Source organism: Anas acuta, chromosome 11 (assembly GCF_963932015.1).
Source record: "Anas acuta chromosome 11, bAnaAcu1.1, whole genome shotgun sequence".
NCBI lineage: Eukaryota > Metazoa > Chordata > Aves > Anseriformes > Anatidae > Anas > Anas acuta.
In genome coordinates, this window is record NC_088989.1 from 11,008,526 (window position 1) to 11,016,220 (window position 7,695).

The following is a 7,695-nucleotide window of genomic DNA, read 5'->3' on the forward strand; positions in this document are numbered from 1 at the left end:
ATTCGCTGTTACATGGAGTGGAAGATTTGAAAGCATATTTCTGGGTAATTAATTCAAAGAGTGATTCTAATGGCTAATGCTGTCAGTTTTGACTGCAAGGGAGGTCTGGGGCTGGAGCAGGCAGTGAAGGGAAAGGAAAATGCTTGGAGGTCACAGGCGGACGTTAAAATATTTTGACAGCCCACATCCAAGAGGCTAACCTAATGAAATGCTTTGGCCAGCACCTTCCAAGAGGTCTGAAACTGAATCCATTTATTTTTCTCCAGTATAGCACACATGGCTTGGACACTGTCTCGTCCATAAATCACCATTCCCCGTTTGGTCAGCAATGCCATCAATCATTCTCTGTGCCCACCAGCCTGCTCTCTGTGCCACTGCAGAAGCACTGGTAAGAGGGATTTGGTGTCTCTCGAATATAACTCCCAAATTTTCGGTGACACTCAGGGTAAGCTCTACCTTCATCTCCCCTGATTATTAAAGCCAGCGCATCAAAGGTCCTGCACCTGTGTATGGAAATATACCTGATCCGTGGTGCTGGGGAAATGAAATTAGGAAGCTCTATTCATGGTGTTATTATCTCCGGCTGCTTGGAAGGATTTAATCAAACTGCTGCAGCTTGCTGATGAGGATGTCCGCAGCCTATAAGTTTGGTTCCCTCTGCACTTCATATCCCTGTGGCATTTACTAAACCCCTCCATCCTACCCCAGCAGGCTTGGAGTCAAGCACAGCATTTCCAAAGGATGTGCTGGGGACCATCCTGCTGGGGTTTTTCAAAAGACTTGGTCAGGAAGCCGGAAAGGCACAGCTCCCGGCAGTTCTGTTCACTGGCTTTCACTGCCTTTCTTGTGCTTCAGAGAGCACTCGGAATAAACAGACAGGGAGAGAAAACTTGTGAATGCGGAAAATAACTGGGGGATATTTGATTCAGGTTTGATTTCTGAAGCAAGGTATGGGTCAAGTCTGATCCTTTTTGACCTCCTTTGCCCGTGTCTAGGAGATGGAATCAGCTCCTGCTCTGTATCATTTCCTCACTTCAGCATCTGTAGTTCCTATACTTATTGTAACAGGGTGTGTTGATAAATTGGAAGGCACATCCCTCATTTTCTGTCTTATACTTTTGTGCAGGACTTTATTGGAGGGAAAAAAAACTTTTATTTTTCAGCCCAGTCTTGTGTTTCTGCACTTCAAGCTGGGTGGAGGCACGCTGTGTGCCTGTACCACTTGCAGATGCACACATGAGGTTGATTGGACCAAAGCTGGCAGATTTCCACTCCAATTCACTGCATCCATTTTGCTCACCTCTCTAAAAAGCAAAAAAAGAAAGACAGCTGTGTGCAGACCTGGACATACACAGCGTTATAGGTGCCAATATGTCTAGTACAGACCATCACAGAATTTGGAGCAGTTTCACCAGCCTGGGGCTCCCACAATTTGCCTTGGGTGCCAGGTTTGTGTGTGGTAGCAGGAGACAAAAACTTCCTCTGTCTGTATGCTCAGAAGCTGATGTATCACTGAAGGAGTTGTATAGCACTAGAGATGTGCAAATCCATCCACAAACCAGATGCATACTTCCTTTGTATGCAAGCTCTGTCACTCCATAGATTAATTAGGTAAGTACTTGCCCCATAGGCTAATCAGCTATATTTGGGCATGCACCTGGACTTACTGCAGGGCTAAATTGAGCATGTGTCTCCAGAGTCCAAAAATGTCTGGAACTTTTGATCACGTTGATTATATATATATACATTTTTCTGAGTTCTGTAAAGCTCCTGATCCAGTAAGAAAAAAGGCTGCGTACCTGCAGTCCATCTATCTGAACACATTTTTCATTACGAGTGCTGCAGGATGGCAAACGAACAGCAGCATCTACATACACATACAATTAAACCATTCCTTACACAATATCCACCTCCAGGTACCCCAGGAAAATCAATACCTAACATTCCCAGATCAGCAGCAGTCATCAGTCCCTCTTTGCAATCAGTAAATAGACTCTCCCCCCCCTCGGCCCAACCGAAGGACGTGGGCGACAGAAGGCAGATGCAGCCCTCGCACTCCCCTCTGAGCAGCTGCCAAAAAGCCCTCTCTCCCCTCGTGTGATAATAATGGAAGGGACGGCGCTGTCAGGGTGTGCCGGCGTGTTCTGCCTCACTGGCCAGCGCGGGATGCTCTCCCTTCACGCTCCGCTGCCTCGCACAAGTTGCCTCCAGCAGCCCTTGCCAGCCCCCTCGATATTTTGGACGCTGAGCGCTGCATGAACAAAAGGACCGTGGTGCTTGGCTGGGAGTCGAAGCGGCTCCTCTCCCTGCCAGCAAAGAGCTCCCAGACTGTGACTGGTAAAAAAAGCGGGGAGGTTTCCTTTTAGCACTGTATCAGGAAGGGATGAGGGGTGGCTGGGAAAGGCTTCTCCCTCCCTGTTCTTTCTAGTCCACCTCTGCAAGCCAGGAGAAATTTTTGCCTGCTGAAGAAGGGTGTGAAAGCACCTGGCGGATTTTGCAAGTGTCCATTAAGATACACCCAGGACTTCGGTGCTAACTCACATGCAAGCTTCCCATGGCAATGCTGTGAAAGCACGTAACATAGAGCAGAAGCACCCTGGGATCAGAGGCGGGCTAGCAGAGCTGCTCAGGGGGAGCAGGAGGAGGAGGGCAGCTTTGATTCATTGCAGCCCCCAAATATCTCTGTGGTTTTGCCTCGCTCTGCAAAAGTCTCCCAGGTTCACTCATTCCTGGGAGATTTCTTTCTTCCTGCTTAGCAAGCTCACAGCAGCAGCTGCTGAAAGGTCTGAGCTGCACTGAAGCTTAGAGCTCAGAAACGCATCTCCTCTTGCTGGGAGCAGAAGCGAAAGCCCAAACTGAAGGAATTTTCTGAGGCAAACACTGTAATTCTTACAGCACCAAAGCCCACCAAGTACTGGGGGGCATGCAAAGCCTGGTATTTAATCCTTACACCATGCAAAATAATTAGTATAGGGGAAGGCACAGCGTAACAGTGCTTCACATTTATTTTTACATGTCGTTTTCTCACCAATGTTTCATTTGGATACATCTACAGCTCTTTTTCCATCACTCTATGCGAGGGCACTGGTATCTTTATGCTCTGTTTTCCCTTGGGGAAACTGAGGCACGAAGCAATGACAGGATGTGGCTGGGGTGCTCTGACAACAGGCTGCAATCCCCACTCCTCCAGTCCTGAAAACCCAGGCACAGGGAGTCCCCAGCTGCATGCGGGGAGGTAAAAGCAGAAAACTGCAGCATGGCTATTATCTCCGGTGCCTTTAGAAATAACCCTTTATCCCGGTGTCTGGCAGAGCAGTCCTCCTAACTTGTTAATGTGCTTGCTTAAAACCGCTGCCCTTAAACTTCTGCCAGTGCTGAAGTTAATGCACTGCCCTTTGCCACCTCAAGCGAGGCTGTGCTGTGGAAAGCTGCGCTGGGCTGATTCATGTCAGGACTGTATAATCAGAGAGAAGGGAAAACTTGGGAAGTGGCTCTTAGCAGGTACCTCCTGGGTTGAGAGCAACTGCTTTTTTATGTTTGAAAAACAGTGTTTTTCTCGGAAGAAAGGAAAAAGTTATGTCTGCAAAACTTGTACAACTTCTACAAGTCTAAAACGACTCCAGGCTTTCTGTGAAATCCCCATGCTCTTGCTGATGAGAGGACAAAATACCAGACATCTGCCCAGGATGAACAGGCAAAGAGGGAGGAAAAACCTTTTCACTAGCAGAGCATACAGATGCTTTAGAAACAACCAGAATTTTTCTTCAGCTTGAGGGTGGATAAAATGCTGATGTCAAGCCCAGACCCCAAGAGCAATACCCAACCTATGATTAGGATGACTAATTTCGCTTGCTCATACAAACACACACACCCTTCACCCTGCTAAGGATGGGTTTATCAGCCTGTGTGTGCCAGCCCAGCTCTGAGCTGGATGTGTGCAGATGCAGCTGAGCTGCCTATTGCCTTGTCCTGAGACTTGTCCAGATCTTGGGGCAATGTTGGCAGATGCTAGGAAAGTACATGGTTTTTGGCTGCTGTGAGGAGGCGCAATGCAGTGCCCCTGGAGCAGAAACAGCAGCAGAACGGGGCTGGGGAGCATTACAGTAAGAAAACCAACTGGAATAAAGCCCCTGTAGAGCCAAGTTTCAAAGGGATCTTGACTTCATATGGGTCTCATCTTAACCCCATATATAAACATGCCACAAAAACACTGAATCCCAAACACGACACCATTCAGCCATGGTATCAGTGAGCTTGTTGTCCGTAACATTCATGTTTTGGTATGGTGAGGAGCACATGGGACTGAGTATGGGAAGCCACATCAGCATGGGGGAATCAAGCTGCAGGCAATGCACTAGGACTGGTCCCTGGGGAATGGATAAATGGGCAGCAGTCAGGAGCAAGGTTCCTGGAACAGCTTCACCAGAGACTGAAGAATGGCAAAACGAGAGAGCACAGGTTGGCATTACGCCTTGTTGGCAAAGCTCTCTGAAATGCCGGGGAATGGAGGAGCAGAGAATGATTTTGGCCAGGATTCAGCATGCGCTAGAAGTGGTGTGCATGTGTGAGGGCTGGATAACCAAGGCTTTGGCAGGTGGAGGAATAAAAAGGGGCTTATCTGTTATGTTGCAAAACCCAAAATTTCATGGGGGGAAAAATATGCAGGAGTCAAATTAAAACAGAACATTTGCAGGAGGAAGAATTCAGCTCCCTGAAAAAAATAATAATAATAATTAGGAGTTAACTTGAAGTGTTGCATTTGTGCTGAAACATAATACAGAATGTTTGACCCTTATTTCTTTAAAAATCTTTTGAAGATTAATTTTTTTTAATGGAAAATATTATTTTGATACAACCAAAAAAAAAAAAAAAAAAAAACCAACCTTAAAAACACTTCAGAATGAAACACTGCAACATTTCCAAATATTTATTTCCCTTTGAAGGTGTTGAAATGCAGCGTGTCACACGTCCCTACAGCTTTGCTATGCTCCTTTTATTCAGTCTAAATCATTTTCTCAATGTAACCTTAGCAGTTTTAGTTCCCTTGAAGTTCTGCTTTTTGGGATGAATCTACAATTTTCTGAAGGAGTATCTGCTCAGTTTTACTTCAGACTGAAGTAAATTAGTAGAGCTGTTTTGGGGAAGGAAATACTCAGTTTACTTCCTGCTGTTAGAAATGCTGATGGCCTACATTAACAAAACATCACTTTCATGAGACGTGGGCTCATCTGAAAGCACATAGAAGAGAAGACTGAAAACAGAGCTGAGGAATTATAAAAAAAAAAAATAATTAACTGCATAAAAAGGCTACTTACATTTATGAGATTTCTTAAATAGCATTTAGATGGAAAGCTGATTCTTCATTTTTGTCTCTGCTGGTATTTTTTCTCAGGCTATCTGAAATTTGGGGAGTTAAGGGGAGAAAAAAAAATCTTGCATTGCACCATATATGCCAAAAGAAATGCAATACAATCTGATTTTACTTCTTTCTCGCATGCCTGAATGTGCTCATTTTTGCTTACAAAAGGAAAGACACAAAAGAATTGTAAGAAAAGGAATCAGATGGTGCCGCCCGATACTGTTTCACAGCTATAACATGAAAACAAGCCCAGCTTCTTCTGCTGACACTCAGGTCTCAAAAAAAGGGTTATTATTCATTTTAAAGGGAATTCTCTTAAAGGGAAATTACTCTGAATTCAATAAAAAGCACCATTTATTATTTCTGAGCAGAGCGGTTGCCTCCTGTTGCTGACATAGGGAGGGCCGTGAAGACAGCACGCCGCACGCCTCTCCCTTCAGCAGCACTCCCAGAGTCTCTCTCCAAGTCTCCTAAAACTCCTGCATCCCTTGCAGGTGGACCCTAAGAAGGGACCTACTCCCTAGGGACTCATTCCTTAGCTATCCCTTCCTTGGGTCATGCATGGCCTTGAACTGTTCCAAGGTTGCATGCCTGCTGGACGGCATGCTGGATGACCACAAGGGTTTCAAAGGACCAAATCCCTCAAATGCACTTTGGGGACTGCTACTTTCCTGTTCTTCCCTTGGTATTTCCACCTTTGCCTTCCAGAATTTAGTGGATTCTTACATAGTTCAGGTCAGAGTAAAGACCAAGACAAACTGCAGTCCTAATATCATCTAGTCCAAACACTTTGTGACTTCCTAATATGCTGGAAAAATAACATCTTAGCACCAAGTAGAAGGAGAAGCATTGGATAATAATGGCTAATTTTAAGTCCTACTTAGACAAACAGCCATTTGCAGCGCTGACTGAGTGCCACACCGGAAAAAAACTACAGCAGCACCCTGTAACCCAACTAGCACCAGCTGTGCAGTTTGGTTCAGCTACCATGACCTGTCTTTGAAGGCTTGCCTGTTGTTTATGTTGTAGTGAGGTCTCATCCTTCTAGATTTCATCCTCAAATCTCAAGCACAAACTGAAACAAGGGAATTCTTGCTGCAGAACATGGGACACTGAGGTACAGTGCAACCCACCACCACGCCCCTGGTGCTAAGTACCAAACCGTAGCATCACCCTGTTTACCTTTGAGAGAAATCTGCTTCTCAGCTTGCAGTTTTCAACAGCAAAGCAACAGGTTCCAGAGAATCCAGAATCTGTCTTGCCTTAGAAACCTTTCAGTGCCTCAGCTAAACATGAGGCCTAGGCCTCATGTCCCTGTATCAAGCAATAGCACAATGTTCAAAAGAATCCAGAAGGCCTGAAATCTAGCCTTTGCTCATTACCACCAGTTTGTTTTATAAACCCAGACAAGTTATGGAGCTCATGAGAAACAGGAACCTCTTTAATGGTTATTTTTAGACACTTCCAAAGCTTTCTGATAAAAACCTGTCCATGAAAACATCCCAATGAAGGAGGCTTTATGCAGCTTGTTATCTGAATAATCCACAGTACCATCTCCCTCTTCCTGCATGATTTCTGCTATATTTAAGAAGCCTAAAGAAGCAAGATTAGGAAGACTAAAGTAGTAAGAAATATGCCCTGAAGAAGCAAGCTATGGCTCCTAACTTAATGCAAACATCTGCTAAGGACTTAGAACTGGAAAATCAGCTTTGCAGTATTGGCCCTGGTGTCTCAAAGGCAGAAGGGGATTGCTCCTAGACTAGAGGCAGTAAAATTGGAATATCCTCTGCCCCTGCTCACAGGGCAGAACCCCAGCACTGCCTCAGCCAAGAGGGCCAGCACTACCCTGAGGATACTTTTACTGTAAGGCACAAAATAGGTGTCACTTTCCCCTTTCCTATGAGCGCTGTATGATAGCAGAGTGGCTCAGAGCCAGCTGCCTCCACTTCAAGCACACCCTTCCAAAAAGCAAGGATCTGACCTACAAGAGCTTCTTTTAGTATGAGCCACAGGAGGACCACCACCACCCTTCCTTTCCTCTAAGGCACAGCAGCAAGACACCCACTTTCTCCTACCAACCTCCCCCTCAGCCTGCCCTTTCCCTTTTATCACCTTCAGCAGGGCCTGATAGCTTGATAAGCACAGGTGAGGGCATCCCCCAGCTCTTCACTTATCCTTCTCTTATTTTATGTGCCTGCAAAGCTAAAAGGAAAGTAGGATAAAAACAAAAAAATGTGAGTGCAACTCCTCAAACTTAGTAAGTACAAAATATCTTCAGGACAGGTAAGTAGTCAGAGTGAAGTGGGAACTCCTGAAAATTCAGACCAGAGGAAAAC

General features: G+C 45.5%; 1 long non-coding RNA gene across 1 annotated transcript; it reads right to left on the reverse strand.

Moving 5' to 3' along the window:
* Nucleotides 1-1,823: 1,823 nt before the first annotated feature.
* On the reverse strand, nucleotides 1,824-7,429 carry LOC137862682 (uncharacterized). Its single transcript, XR_011100474.1, has 3 exons — nucleotides 7,216-7,429; nucleotides 5,316-5,397; nucleotides 1,824-4,711 (listed from the first exon to the last, which is right to left on the reverse strand). It is a non-coding gene; the product is annotated as an uncharacterized lncRNA (long non-coding RNA).
* Nucleotides 7,430-7,695: the final 266 nt, after the last annotated feature.